The sequence below is a fragment of the Sorex fumeus genome, unplaced genomic scaffold, assembly GCF_029834395.1.
Source record: "Sorex fumeus unplaced genomic scaffold, SorFum_2.1 ptg000042l, whole genome shotgun sequence".
Taxonomy (NCBI): Eukaryota; Metazoa; Chordata; class Mammalia; order Eulipotyphla; family Soricidae; genus Sorex; species Sorex fumeus.
This window is the reverse complement of record NW_026606099.1, coordinates 6017857-6041270: the sequence shown is the minus strand read 5'-3', so window position 1 is coordinate 6041270 and position 23414 is coordinate 6017857. Positions and strand designations below refer to the sequence as shown.

The 23414-nt window shown below is 43.2% G+C and overlaps 1 protein-coding gene across 2 annotated transcripts in view; it reads left to right on the top strand.

Moving 5' to 3' along the window:
• Nucleotides 1-2563: 2563 nt before the first annotated feature.
• The window catches only part of LIMA1 (LIM domain and actin binding 1), a 117070-nt gene continuing 96219 nt past the window's right edge, over nucleotides 2564-23414 (top strand). The window contains exon 1 of one of the 2 annotated variants that reach the window (XM_056119929.1): nucleotides 2564-2663. The gene's annotated coding sequence lies outside the window, so the exon portion shown is untranslated. The remainder of the gene's footprint in view (nucleotides 2664-23414) is intronic. The other variant, XM_056119930.1, reaches the window with a different exon arrangement.

Sequence of the window (23414 nt, the reverse complement as noted above, 5' to 3'; positions counted from 1 at the left end):
TTGTTTGTTTGTTATGGGGACCATGCCCAAGCAGTCTCAGGGCTTACTCCTGGCTCTGTATTCTGGAATTTCTCCTGGTGGGCTCAAAAGCACTGGGGATCACACCTGGGGACTAGCCACATGCAAGTCAAGTGCCCTATCCACTGTACTAGCTCTCCAGCCTCAAAACAATTCTTTAAAGAAACAAGTATCATAACCAGTACAGAAACTGATTCAACTGCATACTGGAGCAATATTAGAAAAATGCTAGGTAATTTTAGTCAAATATGTACGTGCCAAATAAGTTACACTATATATCTGGCATTCTTTTCTAAGAGTCTTAAGTATGATTACATTATCTTTAGCATTACAGTATTCTTGTTATACAGTATTACATATGTAAACAATTGGCTATCAACTCATTTTCTTTTACTTCTGTTGCCCTCCTTACTATCAGATAAGTTTATTGTTTCATTAAACCTTTAAAGACCATATTTGGGGCTGGAGTGATAGCACAGCGGGGAGGGCGTTTGCCTTGCACACAGCTGACCCGGTTCGATTCCCAGCAACCCATATGGTCCCCCGAGCACCGCCAGGAGTGATTCCTGAGTGCAAAGCCAGGAGTAACCCCTGAGCATCACCAGGTGTGACCCAAAAAGCAATAAATAAATAAATAAATAAATAATAAAACCATATTTATTTTACAGTATTTAAAAACTGCAGGGGAAGGGGTGGGCTGGAGGGGGTTTGGTTCTTACCTTGCATGCGACAGATCCAGCTTCGATCTTCAGCATCCTATATGGTTCCCTGAGCACCACCAGGAGTAGTTCCTGAGAGCAGAGCCAGGAGTAACCCGTGAGCATTGCCAGGTTTGGCACTCCTCCCCTCCTCCCTGCCCCCGCAAAACAAACATACAAACAAAAAAAAAAAACTGCAGGGGTTGAAGAAACAGTACAGGGGTTAAGGTATGGAGACCCTGGGTCTATTGCCACCAAACACATGTGGTCACCTAGGCACTACAAGGGTGATCCTTGAGCACAGAGCTAGGACTAAGCCCTGTACACCACGGGGTATGATGACCTGAAACCAAATAAAAACTTCAGCAGGCAGCAAAAATGGCATAGACCTGCAAGTGAGTGAGCACCCTACACTTCAGCACCTACACTGAATGAGAGCAACCCTGAGTGAGCATATGTACAAGGGACACAACCAAAGCGTGCAAACCCTCACTTCACGCCCACCCTCAATCCCTGCTCCAGTACCAAAACCAAGCAGATGAGAGGCCCGCTGTAATTTCAATAGTGATGACAAAAGGAGAATGGGAGGAAAGGGTTGGGGACTGAGGAAAAAGTCAAGTGGAAGAGCACTTGAGCACAATCAAGTGACGCCTAAGCTCCAAGCAGCCCTGGTGGTCGTGCCCAAGCCAGTACCCACAGCAGAGCATGGTCTGTAGGGGACCCCTAATTTTCTGAAATTCCTTTGAAATAAAATCGTATGGGTGGGGCTGGAGGTATAGCACAGCGGGTAGGGCTTTTGCCTTGCATGCGGCCGACCCGGTTCGATTCCCAGCATCCCATAAGGTCCCCTGAGCACCGCCAGGAGTAATTCCTGAGTGCAAAGCCAGGAGTAACCCCTGTGCATCGCCGGGTGTGACCCAAAAAAGCAAAATAATAATAATAATAATAATAATAAAATAAAATCGTATGGGTTCAGGAGCTAAGAACGCACTTGCTCTGCACAGGGCTGCTCCGGTTCGCTGGACCCCCGCACCACAAAACGATTCCCTGAGCACCGGCAGGGGTCACTCCTGAGCACTGCTGGGTGTGGCCCCCAAAGGAAAAATTAAAAGAAACCAAAAAAAAATAATAATAATTTTTTCCCCCTCAACTGTTGCCCGAAATGTAAGTAGAAGTCACCGCGAGCCCCTGATACGTAAATGCGAAACTTCAGAAAAGTGTGTGTGGCCTGAAACGGGGCTTAGGCGAGGGGGGCGGAAAACGGACGGACCCCACCCCCGGGATGGACCCCACTTCCCAGCCCCCCGGGGGCCACCGGAAGTGAGGCGCGGCGCCCCCCGACTGACTCCGAACTCTCCTCGAGGCACCTTCTAGAGGAGGGGGACACCGGGGGCGGGGGTGGGGGTCTGCGCCGTCCAAGCCCTCATGAGCGAGCGGCCTCTCAGCACCCGCGACGGAGTCCTAGAACACGCTCCACTCGAACCCGCACCCAGGGCCCCCGCACCCGGGCCCAGGACCCCGAGAGCCGAATCTCGGCCAAGCCTCCGGGTCGCTCCCAAGGCAAACCGGGGGGCGGAGTCCGGAGGAGGCGAAGGCCGAGGCCTTTAAGGAGGGGCGAGTCCCGGCCGCGCCCGGAGCCGGACCCCGCCCACCCCAGCCGTCAGCCACGCCCCTCGCGGGGACCCGCTGCGCCCCGAGCCCCGGTTCCCGGGGACGCGGCCGGCCGCGCGCTCGCTCGCTCCGGGGGCGCGCACGGGAGACGGGGGGGGGGGCGAGCGCGTCCCCGCGGAGGTGGGCGTGGCGGTGGGCGTGGCCCGGAGCCGGCGCGGGGCGGGGCCGCGGGGTGGGTCGCTGCTCGGGCGAGGTAGCGACAGGTGCGCTGGGCTGAGCACCGGGGACCCGCGGCGGGGCTGGCTGCAGCGCTGAGGAAAGACCGCCTTTAGCGAGGTAAGAGTCTGCTCGCTCCACGTTTTTTTTGCAGCTGCAGGGAAGAGCGCGAAGACCCCAGCTTCCCTCCGTACCCTCTGGTCTCCCGCGACTTCTGGAACTGGGGAAAAAAAAATAAAAAAAGGAGCGCGAACCCCTCCCCCTCGAGGCGGGGAGTGGAGGAGTCGCTGGTCACTTCGGGGTGCTGCGCTGGGTTGGGAGTGATTAGGTACTGCTGGACCTTTCTTCCCTAAGGGAGGGAGCTGTTAAATCGGCTCTCTTCTATCGGAAACCCTGAGCGCCGACTTCTTTTTTGGAGGAAGGTGGCTCAGGAAGATTCAGAGTAGCCTCCCGGGGCATGTTCTGATAGTGAACTGCTCTTTTCCCTTCATTTGCAACAATTCCTTCCCTCTCCAATTTTTCTCCTCCTCTACCGGTTTGCCAAATGAACTTGTATAAGATATGCGTGCAGTGTGTTGAGACTGTAACAGTCTTTGCAGCTAAAAGCGTCCTCTCGGGTGGCTATAGTGTGTAGACCACTTGCACCTGTCACCAGCATAAGTAGGTGTTAATATAAGGTAATTGTATACCCCTGGATACACCTACTCAGCTTGAAGTTGTATGTGCTAGGAGCGAACCATCTGGCGCCCTTCCTTGCTTCTTTACTGGTGCTTGCAACAAGGAGGTAGCTGATCCTGGTGAGAGATAGTGCAGCGACTATTGTCTTTCAACTAATTCCAGTTTTCAAAGCCTGCCTAATCCTGATAGTTACGTTGGCTTGACTTTTCAAGTTAATCAAAAGTACTTAGGAAGTTTTTGGGCATTAGCCCATGGGTGGGAGTGAAGTTTTCTTTTGGATTAAATGTTCTTTTTCAACTTGATTAAAACAGTTAAACAATACTTTTTACTCATGTAGTAACTGTTACAGTCTGTTCACAAATGATAAATGTTTCAAGAATCATGAAATGATATTTTATTCTGAGAGCTGGTTATAGAAACAAATTGGATACTCTGGAGATGACTCACAGGGCTGGAACTGCAACAGTATACGCAGAAGCCCCAAGTTCTGTTCTTACAATGAGCACCAGAGGAAGCAACCCCTGAGCATCACCTGGTGTGACATAAAAACAAAGTAGAAACAAACCTGTAGAATTGCAGCCTGATAAAGGTGATGGCGTTCAGCATATCATAGAATTAATTGAAGAAAAAAAATTTCTCCCCTTTTAGGTCACACCCGGAGATGCTCAGTGGTTACTCCTGGCTCTGAAATCAGATATTAACTCCTAGTGGTGCTTGGGTGACCATACGGGATGCCGGGGGTCTAATCCGGGATCTCTGCACGCAAGGCAAACACCCTACCTTCTGTTCTATTGCTCCGACCCCAAAAATGATTTTTAAAAGTGCTTGTACAGCACCAGAGAGATACTAGACAGGGTCAAGGTGCTTGGCTTGCATGCTGTGACCCCTGTTCAATCTCAGCACCAAATACGGTCCCCTGTGCACTGCGAGGAATGAATGATCCCTAAGCACAACTGGGTATGGTCCAAAATCCAAAATAAAATTAGGACTTAAAATCAAATGGGTTAGGCATATTAACAGAACTTATAGAATTAGTAAAGTCAGCGCAGTACTTAAAATCAGAGTAGAATTTTTTTGTACCTGTAGTACAAAGAATATAGTTGTTTTTTTCTTATTACCCTTTCTACTGTTAGAAACAAAGCAAAAATAAGAATTAATAATAAAAACTTTTTAGAGCAAATATATATTTATATATTATAATATATAATTTATGTTTTATATATTATAATTATATCATTTATATTATATATATATATAATTTGGGGGGTTACTCCTGTCTCTGCTTTGAGGAATCTTTCCTGGCAGTACTCAGAAGACCATATGGGATGCCAGGAATCGATGGCCAGAGAGATATTGTAACAGGTATGACATTTGCTTTACATATGGCAGACCTGGGTTCTATCCCAGCACGAGATCTCAAGCATAGAGCCAGGAGTGAACCCTGAATACTGCCAGGTGTGGCACCCCCTCCCCCCCCCCAAAAAAAAACCAAACAAGTATAGTGCTTCTCTTTCTCTTTTGTCATGTGTTTAGTTTGTTTGCTTTTGAGGATCATATGTGGTACAAGGGATCAAAATCAGTTTGGCTGTGTACCAAAAGCCCTACCCTGTCTGCTACCTCTCCAAAAGCCCTACCCCTTCGTGTATTTGTATCACTTATATTTCTTACGCTGTCTTCTGTCAACTAGATGGCCTTTGAAGAGGCATTTGGTCATGTTCAGTGAATAGTTGGAGGAGCTAGCTTCTCGCTGTTCCTGTTGGAGTGTTGTTATCAGGTAGTGCCTGAACTGGGAGCCTCCACGAAAAGAAGAATGTACTGGCAACATTAGCAGAACAGCACCATTTTGTAACAATCACTTTGTGTGTAACTTTGTTTAGCTTGGTGTATTTAAGCTTTGTTCCAGACTCTCGTTACATGAGACCAAATTTCAGCTTACTAATATTCCAAGAGAAAGCTTCAGAGGTGAAAAATAATTCTATTAAAAGCTGTCACTGTCACTGTCCTCCCGTTGTTCATCGATTTACTCGAGCGAGCCCAGTAACGTCTCCATTGTGAGACTTGTTGTTACTGTTTTTGGCATATCGAATACATCACAGGTAGCTTGCCAGGCTTTGCCGTGTGGGCGAGATACTCTCTGTAGCTTGCTGGGCTCTCCGAGAGGGGTGGAGGAATCCACACCTTTTAAAAAATAAAATAAAATAAAAAATAAATAGCAACACATCTTAGGAGCTGGAGCAATAGCACAGTGAGTAGGGCATTTGTCTTGCATCCGGCTGACCTGAGTTCAATCCCTGGCATCCCATATATGGCTCCCCAAGCCCACCAGGAATAATTCCTGAGTGCAGAACCAGGAGTAACTCGTAAGCATGCCCGGTGTCCACCTCTCCCATCCCCCCCCCAAAAGGCCCCAAAGTAATAGAGAAAACATCCCCCCCCAAAAAAGGCCCCAAAGTAATAGAGAAAAAAAATTTTTTTATCTTAAGAGTCAAAGTGATAGTATAGCGGGTAGGTCATTTGCTTTGCAGGTGGCCAACCCAGGTTCAATCCCCTGCATCCCATATGGTTCCTCCAAATATTACCGGAGTAATTTCTGAGTGCAGAGCATGGAGTAAACCCTGACTATTTCTGGGTATGGCCGCAAAACAAAAAAAACACATCTTAAGGTCAGAGAAATAGGACAGCAGGTAGAGCATTTGTCTCGCACACAGCTGACTGGAGTTTAATCTCCAGCAGCACATATAGTCCCTTGAGCTCTGCCAGGTATGATCCCTGAACAGAGAGCCAGGAGTAAGCCCTGACTCTTCTGAATATGGGCCCCAAAACAAATACACATCTTTATGACATAGACTACTTTTTCTTGCTGAAACTGCCCCCAAATGGCTTTTCTTTCTTTCCATTCTTTTTCTTTCTTTTTTCTTCCCCTTTCATCTGGATGGGTGAAAAATCAATGAACCAGATTTACAGAGTTTTGATGATCTGTAATAGACGTAAGTGCTCTCCCTATAACTGTGGGTTTGCATTAATTGCCTACGGTGTGCTAGTATTCATTTATATGGAGAATGAACTGGACATGATCCCTTCTGTGGTATTATGTTCTCTTCTCCTTCCACACCAGGATTACTTCTACTCCTGTTGGTCTCAGAGGAACGTGTTTTGCCAGGTATCAAACCCATGATCCTGCCTGTTGTGCTATCTCTCTGCCCCCTCTTCATTTCTAAAAAATAGGTTTTTGAATTAATGACATAGAAGGATATGACTGTTTCTTGTCTTTAGAGAGGGGACCACCTTCTGGTACTTGATATTGGAGAAGAGAACCAAACGGTATTGGGGTTTAAACCCCAGAACTCCGTCATGCAAAGCATATGCCCAATTCTTTGAGCATCTCCCCTATGCAGATGGTGGTGATTTCATTTATCAAGGTTTCCTGCTCTTCGATTAACACATTTCGATGACACTGATTACCTTCTGTTTACATTCTAGAGAAGTGGTCTCCACTGGGAATGTTTGGAAAGACATTAAATACATATTCCATGTATTCTGGTTATCTGCAACAGTTATGTTGTTTTCCTGTAATGTTTTCCAATACAATTTTAATTATTGGTTCGTCTAGTGTTTTTCAACTCTCAACTGTAATTACCTCAGCACTCCATCAAAGATGTGTGTATATACAGAAATACAAAAGAATGTTGAGAGTGTGGACTGTTAAGACAGCTTTGTGATAAAAGGCCACATGACTATGAATTGGGAAAGTTTTGTTATTTATATTGACAGTAAAACTAGTTTTCAATCATTGTTAATTTATCCACTAAGATGACTTGCATTTGGATTGGAATTGTATCCTGCAGATAGGAAAGTGTGTAACTTTTCTAAATCAGAATTTCATTTTAAGAAGACTCTTAAACATAGCTATGTTATTTCTCTGTGTTTTTGAGGGAAAGTTAAGGTAATTTTTGTTGTTGTTTTTTGCCACAGCTGGCAGTGCTTAGTACTTACTCCTGACTCTGAGCTCAGGGGCCACTTCTGGTAGATTTGGGGGTGTGGAGAACCATATATGGTGCCAGGGATTGAACCAGGTCAGTTGTGTGCAAGGCAGACACTTTACTGCTATACTGTCACTCCAATCTGACATTAAATTACTTAATACAGATTCTCAGTTTCTTTAGGTTCTTTAGTAAGTGGTTATAAATCATTTTAAGTGGTTATAAATGGAGTCGTTTCTTTGTAATAATTGTGGAATTGAGGCTTTCAGTATGGGAGTTTTGTTTGCTTGTTTTTTGTTTGGGGGCCACACCAGGAGTGCACTAGTGTCGCTCCATCTGCAATGCTAGGCTGTATAGAGCAGGGTGCTGGTTATTGAGTCCATGTCTCGAACTTGCAAAGTATTGCCTCAGTCCATTGAGTTCTCTCTCCAGATACTGGGATTTTATAGTAAATGGCACTTTATAGTGCTTTGATAGAGCTATACTGGTATGTTTATTTAGTGACTAAATGAAAAGCCTTTGAAATCCAGTCAATTTACTGTGCTAATGCAGACCTCTTTTCATAAGAAGAACTGGCAATCCGTTGCCAACAGGCAATCCATTATTTAGCTTGTCAAATGGTTTCTTTATACCTGAAAATGTTTCCAGAGACGTCACATGTCTAGTCATAAAATGTTAGTATGATACCATGAAATTTCACATTTTTCTTTTATTTTCTCTCCAGATTTCCTTAATAATTCTTCTTTGAGTTTAAGAACTTTCGTCTTCAGGAGGAAATGATGCAGTTTGTTTTTACTTCTTGATACATGTGTGGAGTTAATATCCCCCTTATTTATCCTAAAAGCATATTTTACAATATAGAAAAGTATTTTTGGCGGGGAGGATGTTTGAGGCCACACCCAGCAGTGCTTAAGGGTTGTTCCTGGCTCTGTTTCAGGAGTTACCCTTGATACATGTCATAAGGTATTAGGGATTCAAGCCAGAGTTGGCCACATACAAGACAAACTCCGACTTGCTTTTTAAGCCTGTGTTCTCCCTTGAACATGTATCTCTCTTGCTTGTCTCTACGTATCTTTTCTTGCTTATTTCCACTCTGGGGAAGCTTGTATTATTTCCAAAATATGTACTTCTACCTTTCTCTCCCATCGCATCTTTCTAAATAAGTTTCAATAAACTTTCTTTAAAAAAAAAAAAAAGACAAATTCCTTACCTCCTGTCCTATCTCTTCAGCCTCTTTATTTAGGATTTTTTTGCTTGTCCTTTTGTTTTGAGGCCACACCCAGCAGTGTTTAGGGTCTGTTCTCAGCTCTGTGCTTGGGGTGATAGTGTTTCCAATTTCATATCAGGGATTGATCTCTGGGTAGACAGAAGATGGGTATAACATGCAAAGCATGCAGTTAGTCCACTGAGCTATCTCTCTTAGAAAACTTTAAAAAGCCTTCAACATTGGGGCCCAAACTACAGTACAATGGGTAGGGTATTTGCCTTGCATGCAGCCAACCTGAATTCAATCCCCAGCATTCCATAATGGTCCCATATGCCAGGAGTAATTCCTGAGTGCAGAGCCAGGAATAACCTCTGAGCACCACTGAGTGTGGTCCCCAAACCACATAAATAAAGATATAAGCCCTCAAACATGATTTTTTTCCACATACACCAAAGTATTGCCAATTTTTGTCTTAATTACTCACAGAGTAGTAATCCTTATAGGCTTTTGCTTGGTTTGGATTTCCATTATTTTATTTTCTTTGTTTGAGGGTCACATTCAGTGGTGTTCAGGAGCGACTCTAGGCTCTGTGTTTGGAAATTGTTCTCCTGACTGTGTTGTACAGGAACCATATAGTGCCAGGGATTGAACCAGGGCTGGCCATATGTGAGGCAAACACCTTAACCCCATTCTATCTCTCTAACCCAATTTTTTTTTAATAAACTGAAATTCAAGCAAATGAGCCAGGATTTATTTTTATAGTCATCTACATAGAACAGGTAACATTTGCTCAGATTTGGCTTCAACTTCCGGCACTAGAAGAAAACCTGTTTGTCCTAGAATAGTATCTAGTGATTTTCTTCAGATCACTGGTCATGTTTTTCCTCCTCCTACTTGGCAACGCTTGACCAAGTGGACATTTGGTTCTTCCTTCACTTGGCTTTTTGGGTTTTCTGTCTTCTGATCTAACCACTTTCTCTCTTTATTCTTCACTAAGTTTCTCTGCCCCTTAACTGTGGGTGTTTGCCATGACCTTGTCTAGTAGTATTACTATGTAGTTTATTATACACTCCCCTTGCAATGTGATTTTATCCATGACTTCAAGTTATACCTCCATATGTGTCACTTGCCAGATTATCTTCTTGGAAAGTTTCATGGTACTATTTATATATACATGGTTTTGGATTATTTTAACACATGCCAACACACATATACATATAGGAAATTAGAATTTCAGGGACCAGAAGATAGTACAATAGTTAGACACTGGCACTATATGGACTCTGGAAGATTTAGCACCATAGAGGGCTCTGAGCATTTTGAGGTGTGGTCCTGAAGGCCTTTAGTAGTGGGCCTCCAAGCACTGCCAGAGTCACCCAGGTAATCCCTGGCACCTCAGGGCCCAAGTAGTTCTGCATTCTCATGCCCTAGCATTGAACTTTTTAATTTTGGGCCACAGCCAACAGTGCTCAGAGGTTACTTCTGACTCTGCACTCAGGAATTAGTCTTGGCAAGACCTATGGGACAATATTGGATGCTGAGGATTGCACCTGTGTCAAACATCTATTAGACAAGTGCCTTACCTGCTATACTAGCAATCAAGCCCCTGATGCCCTGTCATTGAACCACACTTACTGAGGATCATAGAAAGTGACCCACCAGAACCACCAGGCACCCCTCTGGAGTCCCAAATAAAAGAAAAAAGAATTTTGTATATTTATTATAAAAAAGAAATTTGGAGACCCCAATGAGCACAAAATCTAAATTATGCAAGGTGAATATGTTCTTGATACATGTCCTTAGGATGTTATAGAAAATTTGCTTTTATATATATAATAATACTGTATCATACACTAAAATATCTGCTGAGAGTAGATTTATACAATATAATTGTTCTTACCACAGTAAAATTAATTTTCACCAAAAACATAAATGAAAAGAAAAAAATATCTGAAAAGAGGGACTGGAGTGATAGTACAGCGGGTAGGGCGTTTGCCTTGCACGTGGCCGACCCAGGTTCGATCCCCGGCATCCCATATGGTCCCCCAAGCACTGCCAGGAGTAATTCCTGAGTGCATGAGCCAGGAGCATTGCTGGGTGTGACCCAAAAAAAGCAAAAAAAAAAAAAAATCTGAAAAGCTTTTTTTTTTTTCTTGTGCCATGGATCAGCCCAACTCACAAATTCAAGGCATACAGTCTACTGCCACAGCTCAGCCCCAATAAAAACAAACTAAAAAGAGAACAAAATATTTCATAATCATTCAAGAGAGAACTAGCATTTGTTTTATTTCCTTTAAACCTTTTTTTCTGTCAGACACCCATCCGTGCAAAAATATTCAAGCACTTGAGCTAGCATTATAGTAGCTATCATTTTGTATCTGCATCATAATTTTCTATAGCATCAAAATTTTTTTTTTCTTTGTGGGTCACACCCAGCGTTGCACAGGGGTAACTCCTGGCTCATACACTCTGGAGTTACTCCTGGCAGTGCTCGAGGGACTATATGGGATGCTGGGAATCAAGCCCTGGTCTGCCACATGCAAGGCAAACACCATACCTGCAGTGCTATCACTCCAGCCCTGCATCAAAATTATTTGATGACAATGTCAGTGGATGTTTAATACCCTATTGTGTTGATGTATAATTTTACTGTGCGCTTAGTTAGTTTTTGAGTGTTACATTATTAATAAGTGAATAAATTGAGGACAAAATTTATACATAAATCTTCATACAAATCATTTTCCGAGGTTAGATTCCAAGGAGTTGAATTATTGGGTCCACGGGGCATGGCAATTTGAAAATAGTGAATCTGTTGCTGAATTGTTTTTTATAAAGCTAATGTTCTCACCTGCAGTGATCATGCCTAACTTACACATAATAATGCTAATTTTTTTTTGGTGGGGGGCCATATCCATCTGTGTTTAGGGCTTACTCCTGGCTCTGCCCTCAGGAAGACCATATGGGATGCCAGGGATGGAATCTGGGTGGGCCTCATGCAAGACATGTGCCCTACCCACTGTACTAGCACTCTGGTCCCCAAGGCTGAATTTTTGTTCTTTCCTAATTTCATGAGCAAAAGTAGTTTAATGTGTGTTTTTATTATCTTTTGACTAATCTTTTTTTCCATTTTTATTCATTTGTATTGTTTTAGTTTGGAGTTATACCCAGTGATTTTAGGGCTTGCTTCTGGCTATGTGGTAGGGATCACTCCTGGCAATGCTCAGGAAATCATACTCAGTGTCTTGGGATCGAACCCGGTTAGGTTGCCTGAAAGGCTACCTCTCTGTGTACCACTGTGTTACCTCTCTGACTCCCAAGAGTCTTACGTATGTTTTGTTGGGGTTTTTTGTTTGTTTGTTTTTGCTTTTTTGGGTCACATCCAGCGATGTTCAGGGGTTACTCCTAGCAGTGCTCCGGGGACCATATGGGATGCCGAGGATTAAAACTCGGGTCTGCCACGTGCAAGGCAATCGCCCTAACCACTGTACTATTGCTCCAGCCCCTGTATTGTCGTTTTGCTTTTGTCCCACACCCAGAGGTGCTTAGCAACTCCTGGTTCTGTGTTAGGAGTTGCAGGAGCATTTAGGGAGCCATGCAGTGCTTTGGGGGAGGTGGAATCCAGCCTGGGCATCTGCATGCAAAGCATATGCTTTGGCCTTTTGAGCTTTCTCCCTGGCCTGGGTATTAATATTTTTTTTTTCCTGTACCAGGATTGAGCTCTTGTCCTCAGCCCATTTACAGTTTAGTTATGTTGGTTTTTGTTTGAGATTCTTTAACTGGGGCTTTGGCGAAGGGAGTACGGGCTTTTATTAAATCAAATTGAGTGGAATGATAAAGTGGAAAGTGGACAGAAGTTAAATTGTGATGTTTTAAATGTGATTGTTCTGAGAAATCAGTTTCTCATTGGTAATAAAGTAGCAAAGATAGAAAGGGTGCTGGTTTGAGACTCAAGATTTTAATTTGGTTTTGGGAATTAACCTGTTGGTCTTGGGTAAATCATTCATTCTCTCTGAGCTTTATCTGTAAGATAAGAGGGTTGGCCTTCAGATTCCAAAGTCCATACCATTTCAGGGACTAGAGAGATAGTTATAGTGGGTAGGGCGCTTGGCTTGTCCCTGATAAACCCAGGTTTGATCCCTGACATCCCACATGATCCCTGCAGGGGGAATTCCTGAGTTCGGAGCCAGGAGTAACCCATAAGCATAGCCAGGTGTGGCCCCAAAACAAAACAAAAAGCCAACAAAGTCCTTACAATGTCTGTACTGAAAGGAAACTTTGAGCCACCATTCCACTTGAGATTCTGAAATTCTTTTTTGTCACATCCTAATCTTTCCCCCATTGTAGATATAGAGTCTGAGGAAAGCATCGCAGCAGTGAAGGCAGTTTTCATGGAATGAAATCTGGACACAATCCAATGCATTTACACCCTTTAACTTTTGCTTGTTTTTGTGACACCCTCAGTGTACTCAGGGGCCACTTTTTAGCTCTGTGCTCAAAGGCCATGTCTGGCTGTGCTAGGGGAACCATATGGGTTCTGTCTGGGACTTGAATCAGGGTCAGAGAGGCAACTTCATTCTAAGCAAGTGCCTTAACCTTTGTACTGTCTCTCCAGCCCAGCCCTTTAACTTTTAGGACAATAAAAATCGCAAAGATTGTGGGATTTTGTTTGTTTGGGACCACAGCAGGCAGTGACCGGGAACTTCCTATTCAGTGCTTAGGGGTCCTTCCCAGTGATTCTGGGGGACCATCCTGTGCCAGAGATTAGAACCCAGGCCCCCCACATACAAAGCAACAGCTTTCTAACCACTTGAGCAATCTCTCTAGTTCAAATATTTTTCAGGAGTTTCTGTAGCTAAATACCTGGCAATCTGGCAAAGTAATAAGACCCCTCCTGATTTTTTCCACAAAACCCCATCATTTCTGGTGGATGTGAAGCAGTCTCACCTGTGACAAGAGATTTATATCGCCAAATTCCTTGTCCTATGGTCAGTCATTTAGTTGTGTGCCTTTTAATTTTTTATATTATTGTCTATTCATTTTTTTCTTCAGTATTGTTTTGGGATCTACACCTTTTGGTGCTTAGGGCTTATTCCTACCTAGCTCTGTGTTCAGAATTACTCTTGGCAATGTTAAGGGGACTATTTGTGGTGTGAAGGATGTAACCAGGGTCAGCGGCATGTAAGGCAAGCATTTTAACCTCTACTATCTCTCTGACCCTTTGGTATTTCTTTGTTTGCTTTTATGTAAAAAAGTCTTTCATCATCTAAAAGTATAGGTTAAGTATTCATTTCAACTTCTAATATTTTGGTTTCTTTCTACATTATTCAATTTGTCTTGAATTTGCTTTGGAATATCAGATCAGTATGTTTAGTGCTTTTGCATATCCTCTGAATTCTAGGCCCAGTATTCCAGCTTCTTACTGGACCATATGGATAGCCCATGGGGTACCTATATCCACATTGTTTTCTAAGGAGAAAGCTGGAACATGTAAAGCCTTATCTCCTTACACATTTAATCTTTCACCTTTTAGTAGATTCTACCCCACCAGTGATAAGGCTCTTTAATCAGTCTACTAATTAAGATTTATCTTTTTACTTATGTCTTTGTGCAACACTTATTTGGCCTTCTTTTCCTTTCAGCCTAAGATTGTCATTTAACAAAAAAAACTCCACAATACTGATTTTCAGCATCACCTTGATCACCTGTTTCAGAATCATCTGGAATGTTGGTTAAACTATTAGATTCACAGGTCCCATTTATAATCTATAGTTTATAATCTACGAATCAGTCTGTCATGGGCCTAGGTCCTATAATACTGAAACTGTAACCGAAACCTTGATTAAGATGCATGTACACAAGTTTAAATATCAATGCCCAAGTAAAAAGTCTACATTTCTCTGCATATTTTTCAAGACCCCCCATTCACACATTCTGACAGCCCACTTTTTCAGGCTTATCCTGCTTATCACTATGCACCGACCTGGCACTGCAACCCTACAGTGATTCACAATTTCCTGGACCCACCCTGCCCTTTCCTGCCTCTGTGCCTTTTCTCAAGCAGTTCCCACAGCCTGATGGTCCTCTCTCGCCTCCTTCCACTTCTGCTGAACTCCTTTTCCTTAAGAGCTCAATAGAATGCTACTTTGGAAAAGAAAAGCCTTTGCTAATGTTGACTCCATCCTCAGTCTTTATTTAGCTCTTATTATGGTTCTGGGGGTGACACCCAGTAGTCACCCAGCTGGAGACTAATGCCAGTTCCGTACTTAGGGGTCCCTCCTGAAATTACTGCGGAACCATTGGTGGGAGATCAAACCAGACTCCTGCATGCAAAGCATGTGCACCAGCCCTTTGAGATATCTCACTAGCCCTTCAATACATTTTCTTTAAAATGCATTTTCTTTTTTTTTTGGCGGGGGGAGTGTCACACCCAGCAATGCACAGGGGTTATGCCTGGCTCTGCACTCAGGAATTACTCCTGGCAGTGTTGGGGGGACCCTATGGGATGCTGGGAATCAAACCCGGGTTGGCCACGTGCAAGACAAACTCCCTACCCACTATGCTATTGCTCCCGCCCCTTCTTTAACTTTCAGACTGCCAATGTAATGAATTCTTCTGTAAAAGATTAAAAGTCTTCTATGCTGAAAAGAGAATACAGGGATTAAGGAACTCGTGTGCCCCTGATCACTGTCAGGAGTGACATCTGAATGTAGAATTGGGAATAGGCCCCAGTACCACCAGGTGTGGCCTCAAACCTGCTTCCCTCAAAGAAGATTATAAGCGTTCTATTTTTGAGATCCTTACCTTGCCTTTACATTTCATAGCCATTACCATATTTCACCACATAATCATCACCATCTGTTGGTTTTTCGGTCATGCCAGCACAATTTAAAAAAAAAAAATTCACACAATGGTTGCACCAGTTTTGAAGAAAAACTTGGCATAAAGTCTGCAATGAAATATAGTATGCATATATTAAACAATTAAATACTCAGGAATCTCATCTTGCTAATAGTTTCATATAGAAATGTTTGACTTTGTATCACACTGAAAATGAAAGTTCTTTTTGTTTTTATTTTGGTTCACACCTGGCATCAATGCTCAGGGATTACTCCTGGCTCTCTCTCTGCTCAGGAATTATTCCTGGGTGAGACTGGGGGACCCTGTGGGATGCTGGGGATCGAACCTGGGTAAGCCACATGCAAGGCAAGTGCCCTACCCACTGTACTATCTTTCCAGCCCCCAAAAGAAAATTCTTTATCATTTCTTACAAATCTTCTTTCGGGCCAGGGATGTGGTTCATTGAACATGCCTCAAATGTACAAGGTCCTGGGCTTCTTTTCCAGTGTCTCAAAAAAAATAAAATGAGGGGCTGGAGCAATAGCACAGTAGGTAGGGCGTTTGCCTTGCATGTGGCCGACCTGAGTTCGATTCCCAGCATCCCATATGGTCCCCCGAGCACCGCCAGGAGTGATTCCTGAGTGCAAAGCCAGGAGTGACCCCTGAGCATTGCCGGGTATGACCCAAAAAGCAAAAAGATAAATAAATAAAATGAGTAGGCTTGCTCTTCAGGTCCATACTTCTTTTGAACATGTATCTGCCTGCTTGTCTCTGTGTACCTTTGCTTGCTTTTTTCACTCTGGAGAAACCTGTGTACTCTCTTGAAAACCTGTGTTCTCTCTTTTTCTCCCCTCACACCTTTCTAAATAAGTTTCAATTAAAACTGTCCTCTTTCACAAAATAAAATTAGGAAGTATACATCATGGTGATTTGATATGAGTATACATTGTGAAAAGATTCCTCCTGACTAATTACCACATCCATCACCTCACATATTTGTATCTGGGCCAGGCAGTATGTCTCAGTGGTAGAATACTTACTTTGCTTGTGTGGGGTCCTGGATTCAATTGCCTTACTGTCTCCCCCCAATACCTACCTCTCACCACCACTAAATAAAATCTTTTTTATCTAGCTATCACTCATCTCTTGTCACATCTTATTTCTCTCCTCACTCCCTAGCCATATTACTCCTATGTCTTTTTGACTTATTTTTGTTTTGGGTGCTGAGGTTAGAACCCAGGCCCTCATATATCAAGCATGTACTCTACCATTGAGCCATCCCTACATTTGCTGTTTTCTCTGCCTAAAAAGCTTTCATTACTTTTTTTTCCTTCCTGATGTCTTGCATCTTCCTATCCTTTAGTTGGCAACTCAAAGCAGATCAGGAGCGATCTTAATGTGCTTTTGAGCTACAATCTGAATGACAGAACCAGGAATACCCTCTGAGCACCATCCTAACTACCCTAACCCATAAAAATGAGGGTAGAGCACTTATTTTTGCATGTGTCAGACCCTGGATTTGATCCCCAGCACTGCGTAATTCCAAGTGCCATTTGGACTAGCTCTAGAGCACCATCAGGTATGACCAAAAATCAAAAACAAGGCTGGAGAAAGAATTCAGTGAGCTAAGCTCTCGCTTTGCGTGTAAGAGATTGATCCCAGTCACCACCAGGAGCGACCCCCCAGCACAGAACCTGGAGTGGTCCCCAGTACTTCTGGGTGTGGCCAAAAATTAAAAAAAAATCTTACCACATAATAGCTAAATGTCACTTCAAGTGAACTTCCCCTCCTGCTACCTTTCAGCCACCAGGCTAGTAACTCTCTATTTCCTTCCTAGCTCTAATCACATAATCTAATTGTTCCAAAGAGAGCAGAGACCCAGCCCATCACTTTTTTTCCTTCTTATTCTTTCCCTGCCCCCCCCCTCCCCGCCCCCAGGTGGAAAGGGGGACAGGGATCAGCTTAGGGCCTGGCCACATACAGGCAAGTGCCTTTTCCCCCAGACTGTCTCCCCATGACTGTCATCCTTAACATTACACCCTTAGCACAGAGAGTATTTCTGACACAGTTACTGTTCAATAAATATTTGTTGAATGAGTAAGTCTCAAAGATGGACCTCTCTTAAAGATAGACTTTAACAAGTCTTGTCTGGGTTTGCAATCCAAAGTTTGGTTTGTTTTGTTTTGTTTTGTTTTGTTTTTAACAGACAATACCTAAGGTATTTCCACCTGGGTTCAAATGAGGTCATTGTCCCTGAGGCTTCTGCAGGTAGCAGAACAAAGGTTTGGATTCTGTGATTCTCAGGATTCATTTGCATCTGAGTGGGAGCTTTCTAAGTGCTCCCAGGCTTCAGGCCACTAGTCAGCACCTACTTTCAGCATCTATGACTGCTAGTTAATACTAGTCTATTAGCTCTCATATTTTAGGGGGTTTTGAGAATCAAACTCAAGTCATTGACACCAATCTACACCCCAATCCCTTATTACATTTTTTAAAAGAAAATAGAGCAAAACTAAAATCCTACTGACTAGGATCCTCAAGCAACCAGACAGAAGTTTTCTTCAGTTTTCCTTTTCCAGGAAAAAGAAGCAAATGAGAATCCTCAAGAAAAAAATATTGGGGCTAGAGCGGGTAGGGAGTTTGCCTTGCATGCTGCCAACCCAGTTCGATTCCCAGCATCCTATATGGTCCCCCGAGCACCGCCAGGACTAATTCAACTAATTCCTGAGTGCAAAGCCAGGAGTAACCCCTGGGCAGCGCCGGGTGTGACCCCAAACAAACAAATAAATAATTAAAAAAATATATTTTAGTACACAGAGATAGTATAGCACCTTGCATGCAGCTGACCTTGGTTCAATCCCCAGATTCCCTGTGGTCCCCTGAGCACCACCAGGAGTAATTCCTGAGTGCAGAGGCAGGAGTAACCCCTGACCGTTTCTGGGTTTAACCCCCAAACTATACATACACATATATGTGTGTGAACATACATATATATATATATGCTTAAAATATTGGGGGCTGAAAAAATAGTCCAGGGTTTAAGGTGCATACCTCACATGTTATGCTATTAGATCCCCAGCACCCCATGGTCCCAGGTGCAGCCCTAGAGCTCCCCAAGCACTGCTGGGTGTGTCCCTGGAGTTCTCTGAGCACTGTGGGAGGTTGCGGGGCTGTGTAATTGCCAGCACCCCAGAGACTGAGCAGCATCACTTTCTCAGACCCTCGCTGGCCCAGTTGGCTGAGAATCTCAGAGAGGGACCGTCAGGCCTCCTGAGCACCGCTTGGAAAAGAAAGATTTCGTTATACTTACATCCTAAAATAGGACAGTGTATTATTAGAAAATTTTATAGTAACAGTTTTAATAGGAAGTTTCTTATCAATATCTAGTTAAACCAAAGTAATAAATTTAGGCGGTTGGGGGTGGGGGGAGCATCTCAGCAGTGCAGAGGTCCACTGTAGAGCTTCTCAAAGGCTTGACAGTTTCATGCCTGGGGAGGTGGTCAAGTGATGCTGCCCGCACTGGTGGTGCTGAGGGGAGATGGGGAGGACTTCCCATGGGACTATTCCTGGATTGAATATCAGGCCTCTGAATGCAAGGCATGTGCTCCCTCTCCACCTCTGCCTCCCCCTTCCCCTCCCTCTGCCTCTGCCTTTGTCTCTTGGGTCACACCTGTTTGTGCTCAGGGCTTTCTACTATGTACTTAGGGATCAGTCCTGTTGGGCTTAGGGAACCATGTGGGTCAGCGGACTGCAAGGAAAGCACCTTACTCACTGTCCTATCTCTCTGACCCATATTTCATCTCTTTAAGCCATCGCCAGCCCCATAATCAGTTTTTATTTCTTCCCTTTGAGTAGGCTTCTTATTTTAATATTAAAAATGAAATCATATGGGCCAGAGTGATAGTACAGAGGGTAGGGCACTTCCCTTACACATAGTCAACCCAGATTCCATCCCTGGCATCCCATATGGTTCCGTGAGCATCCCCAGCAGTGATCTCTGAGCACAGAACCAGAAGTCAGCCCTGAGCACAGCTTGGCATGCATGGCCCACAAACAAAACAAAAAACAAAAACAGATTTTAGGGTCAGGGCTTTGTGGTGAAGTACAGCCTCGCATATAAAGAAGTTTTTATACTTTTTCAAATATACTTTTCGTTTTCCTTTCCCCTGGGGAATCGGGGATTAGAGACATACCCTGCAGTGCCTAGGGGTTACTCCTGATAGTGCTGGGGGGTGCTGTGGTACCAAGATCAAAATCAGTGTGTGCTCTAGACCAAAACCCCAAATACGATTTTAGTGGGGCTCTGGGGACACACTTGGCAGTGCTAAGAACTTAATTCCTGACTGTGCTCAAGGTTCAGTCCTGCACTTAGGAGACCATATGCGGTTTTGGGATTCAAACTGGGATCGGCAGCTTGTAAGGCAAGTCTCTTAGGCATGTACTATTTCTCCATCCCAACTGCAAATACTTTTACTTTATCATCTCATTAAGTTCTTATGATCATCCTGTGTGAATTAGTCTTGGAAGGAGTGATTTCTGAGCACGGATCCGGACGCTGCCCTTATCACCACCACAGCACTGACCCAACCTGCACCCCCACAAAAGAAAATGAGATCCAAAAAAAGTCGATTGACTTTCTAATGCCAGCTAGAAAAGCAGTGCTCAATAAAAGCCTCTCAGGGACCTTTTTATTTATTTCTTGGTTTGAGGGCCACACCTGTCAGTTACTCCCAATGCCCAGGGACAGGTGGTGCCTGGAATGGGACGCAGGGCACCTTCAGCCTGATGAGCTGTCTCTCTGGCCCTTAATGACTTTACTTGTTTACTTTTTCTTTTCTTTCTGGTTTTGAGGCTACACCTGGTGGTGCTCAGGGCTTGCTCTTGACTCTGTACTTAGGGATCACTCCTACCAAGACTCAGGGGATCATAAGCAGTGCCAGAGATGGAACCTGGGTTGGCTGCATGCAAGGCAAGTGCCCTATCCACTATATTGTCTCTCTTGTCTATCTTTTTTTAATTGAAAAAAATAAAAGTGTTTGCACCACACCCAGCAGATAAGGCATCAGCCATATGCAAGGCAAGCCTTAACCCCTGTGCTCTCTCAGACCGCACGATGACCCTTTAGATAGGACCCGTAATTTGATAGTTTTGGAAGGTACACATTAAAATTTAATTAAAATATTAACATTAATTTGTAACCTGTGCATAAGAAATAAGATGTCTATAGCATTGGTTCTGCTAAATAGTAAGGTTTTTATCACACCCATGGCAGTGACACTTGTTTGGTGATTTCTTTAAATCACCAGCTTCAGCTCTGCTTGTCCTTGATTAAAGCATTGTTCTAGTTTATTTTCTCAGATTTTTACAGAGAGGAAAGATTAGACAACCTGCCTAGAGAAGAGTCACTTTTCAGTAAATCCGGTTTAATTTTCCTGCTTGAAAGGACTGAATAAATTGATCTGAACTGGCTTTTCAGTTTGAGCAGGTTCTGAAAAAAACAAAAAAACAAAATATCATCATCTAAAATTTCGGATAAGCGTGGTAGCCAGGCTCTTCCTGGAAATGGCCAGCAGTGTAACTAAGAAGCCCTGTATTTGGAGAAAACTTGATTAATTATTAAGGACAAAGAACTAGTTGGTATAAGGAGGTTATATCTTTGACAGAAACAGCACTCTCACAACTGTGTATTTAGTTCTGCTTTGACAGGGTAAAGAGACTTTTTAATTAGCCTCCGTCTTAATTAAACTTGTAATTGGCAACACCTGTGAGCATGTCATTTGTAAACATATTTAATTATGTAGTTGGGTCTTTGTTGAGATATGTGGCAACTGAAATGGCACAACACAGGGTTTTATTCATATGACATATTTATTGAGAATCTGCACTGTACCAAGCACTGATATTTGTTGCATCTAATGTTAAAATATGCAGTGGTACAAAAGTTAAAGAACGTAACAGGTTGTTCAGAGTAGATCTGGGCTTCAGTGTAATAACCTTGCTCAGCTGTAAATATGCATATTCTTTTTTTACGATTAACTATGATTTTTAAATTTGAGGTTACTGACATCGTTACTTGTTTTTCTCTATTTTGAAAGATTTGCCTCTATTGAATGTGAAAAAATACTGGCAAAAATCATTGTGTTGGTCTTTAAAATGAATTAATGATCAACTACTGAGTGAGTTCGGGAAAACCACCAAGTGACTACATAACAAATCACTTTTAGGAAAGCAGTAGAGTAACACTGAATTACATCTGGTAATTCCCTAATTAAAAAAAAAAATATATATATATATATAATGAAAAGACGTTACTGGGCCCGCTCAAGCAAATCGACGAACAGGAGGGCCTTTACCTTTACCTTTAAAATTTAGACTGTACTCAGTTTTTTTGTTTGTTTGTTTGTTGGTCCTCACCCAGTGGTGCAAGGGCTTTCTACTTGCTCTATACTTAAGGATCACTTAGGACCATATATGATGCAAAGATCAGATCAAATAAGGGCCTGCGACATGCAAGACCAGCACCCTCTGACCTGAAGACAAGCATATCTCTGTGACCTCAAAATTCAGTTTTGTTTTTTCATTTGGGGGCCACACCCAATAGTGGTCAGGGCTTACACCTGGCTCTGCGCTCAGTGATCATCCCTGGTGGGGTTCAAGGGATCAAACTGGGTCAGCTGCCTGCAAGACAAGAGCCCTGCTTGCTGTACTATCATTGCAGCCCACCAATACTCAGTTTTTAAAGGTTGTGATTGAAGTTCACTATTTTACCTCTCTAGGATGTTTAGATCACACAATTATGTGAAGTGCTAATTCGAATGACTAAAATAATAGAAGCCAGGTAGGAAAGTGACGGTTGCTTCAACTTCAAACTTTTTGTTGTTGTTTGGGGATCATAAGCAGCAGTACTCAGGGTCTCCTTCAGGCTCTGTGCTCAGGGATCACTCCTAGAAGTGCTCCCATTACCATACAGTGTTGGGAACTGAACCTCTATCTCACGATCACGACCATCCTGTTGTTCGTCCATTGCCTCGAGCAGGCCCCAGTAACGTCTCCTTCGTCCTAACCCTGAGATTTTTTAAAATGTGCCATATTCAAGGGTCTTTCAGGGTTAGGAGAATGAGACCCATCATTGTTACTGGTATTTGGCATATTGAACCTCTGTCTCAGCTTGTTGAATTCTCTCCCACCTAACTTTAAGAATTTTTACAGAGATTATGAGGATACCTCAGATTTGGGTCTTACAAGGTATCATTTGAAAGAGATATGGGATAGTTGATGCAGAATTTTGCAGATTTGTCTTTGTTGGAAGTCACTACCCAGGGGCAACATTAGAAATACTCTTTTGTTTGTTGTTTATGTTTCAGGGCTATACCCAGTAATACTTGGAGGTTACTTCTAGCTAAGTGCTTGGGTATCACTCCTGGCAGTGTTCAAGGGTTCATAGTTGCTGGAGCTCAAACCCGGACCTCCTACACACAAAGCACCTGTTGTGTTATCTCCCAAGCCCTAGAAATGATTTGGTTTTGTTTTTTGGGGGGGTTTCTGGTTCAACAAAAATAAGCTGGCTCTGAAATACAGTATGTATTGGCATTGCATTTCTTGTTTACTCTCTGTTAGATCTCATCATGTATTCATTCAGCCTCCTTAAAAAAATGAGTAGGAGATAACAATTATTTAACTAATCCTTCATTTTTTCATCTGTAAAAAAGACCGTAGGACCAGAGAGATAACTCAGAGGGCAGGAGTGCATCCTTTGTGTGTCTGTGTCCTCCTGGGTTCGATCCTGGCATCACAGGGTTTCCTCAGGACCAACCCCAAAGTAGTCGCCCCTACGTATTTCCAGGTGTGGCCCCAAACCAAACCAGAACAAAAAACAGGATAGTAATATTTCAAGTGTTTTATTGTTTTACATATACTTAATAATGCTCACAACAATACATAATCTGATACCTGGTAAACATTCATTAAAGTTACTGGTGCCATCATCTTTATTAAGCACTTATTTATTTTTATTTTGGTTTTGGTTGATTTTTAGGTCATACTTGGTGGTATTCATGGACAACTCATGTCTCTGTGCTCAAGGGTCATTCCTGGCAGGGCTTAGGGTATCATGTGGTTCCAGGACCCAAATCCGGGCCTCCTGCATGCAGAGCATGTGGAACTATCTTT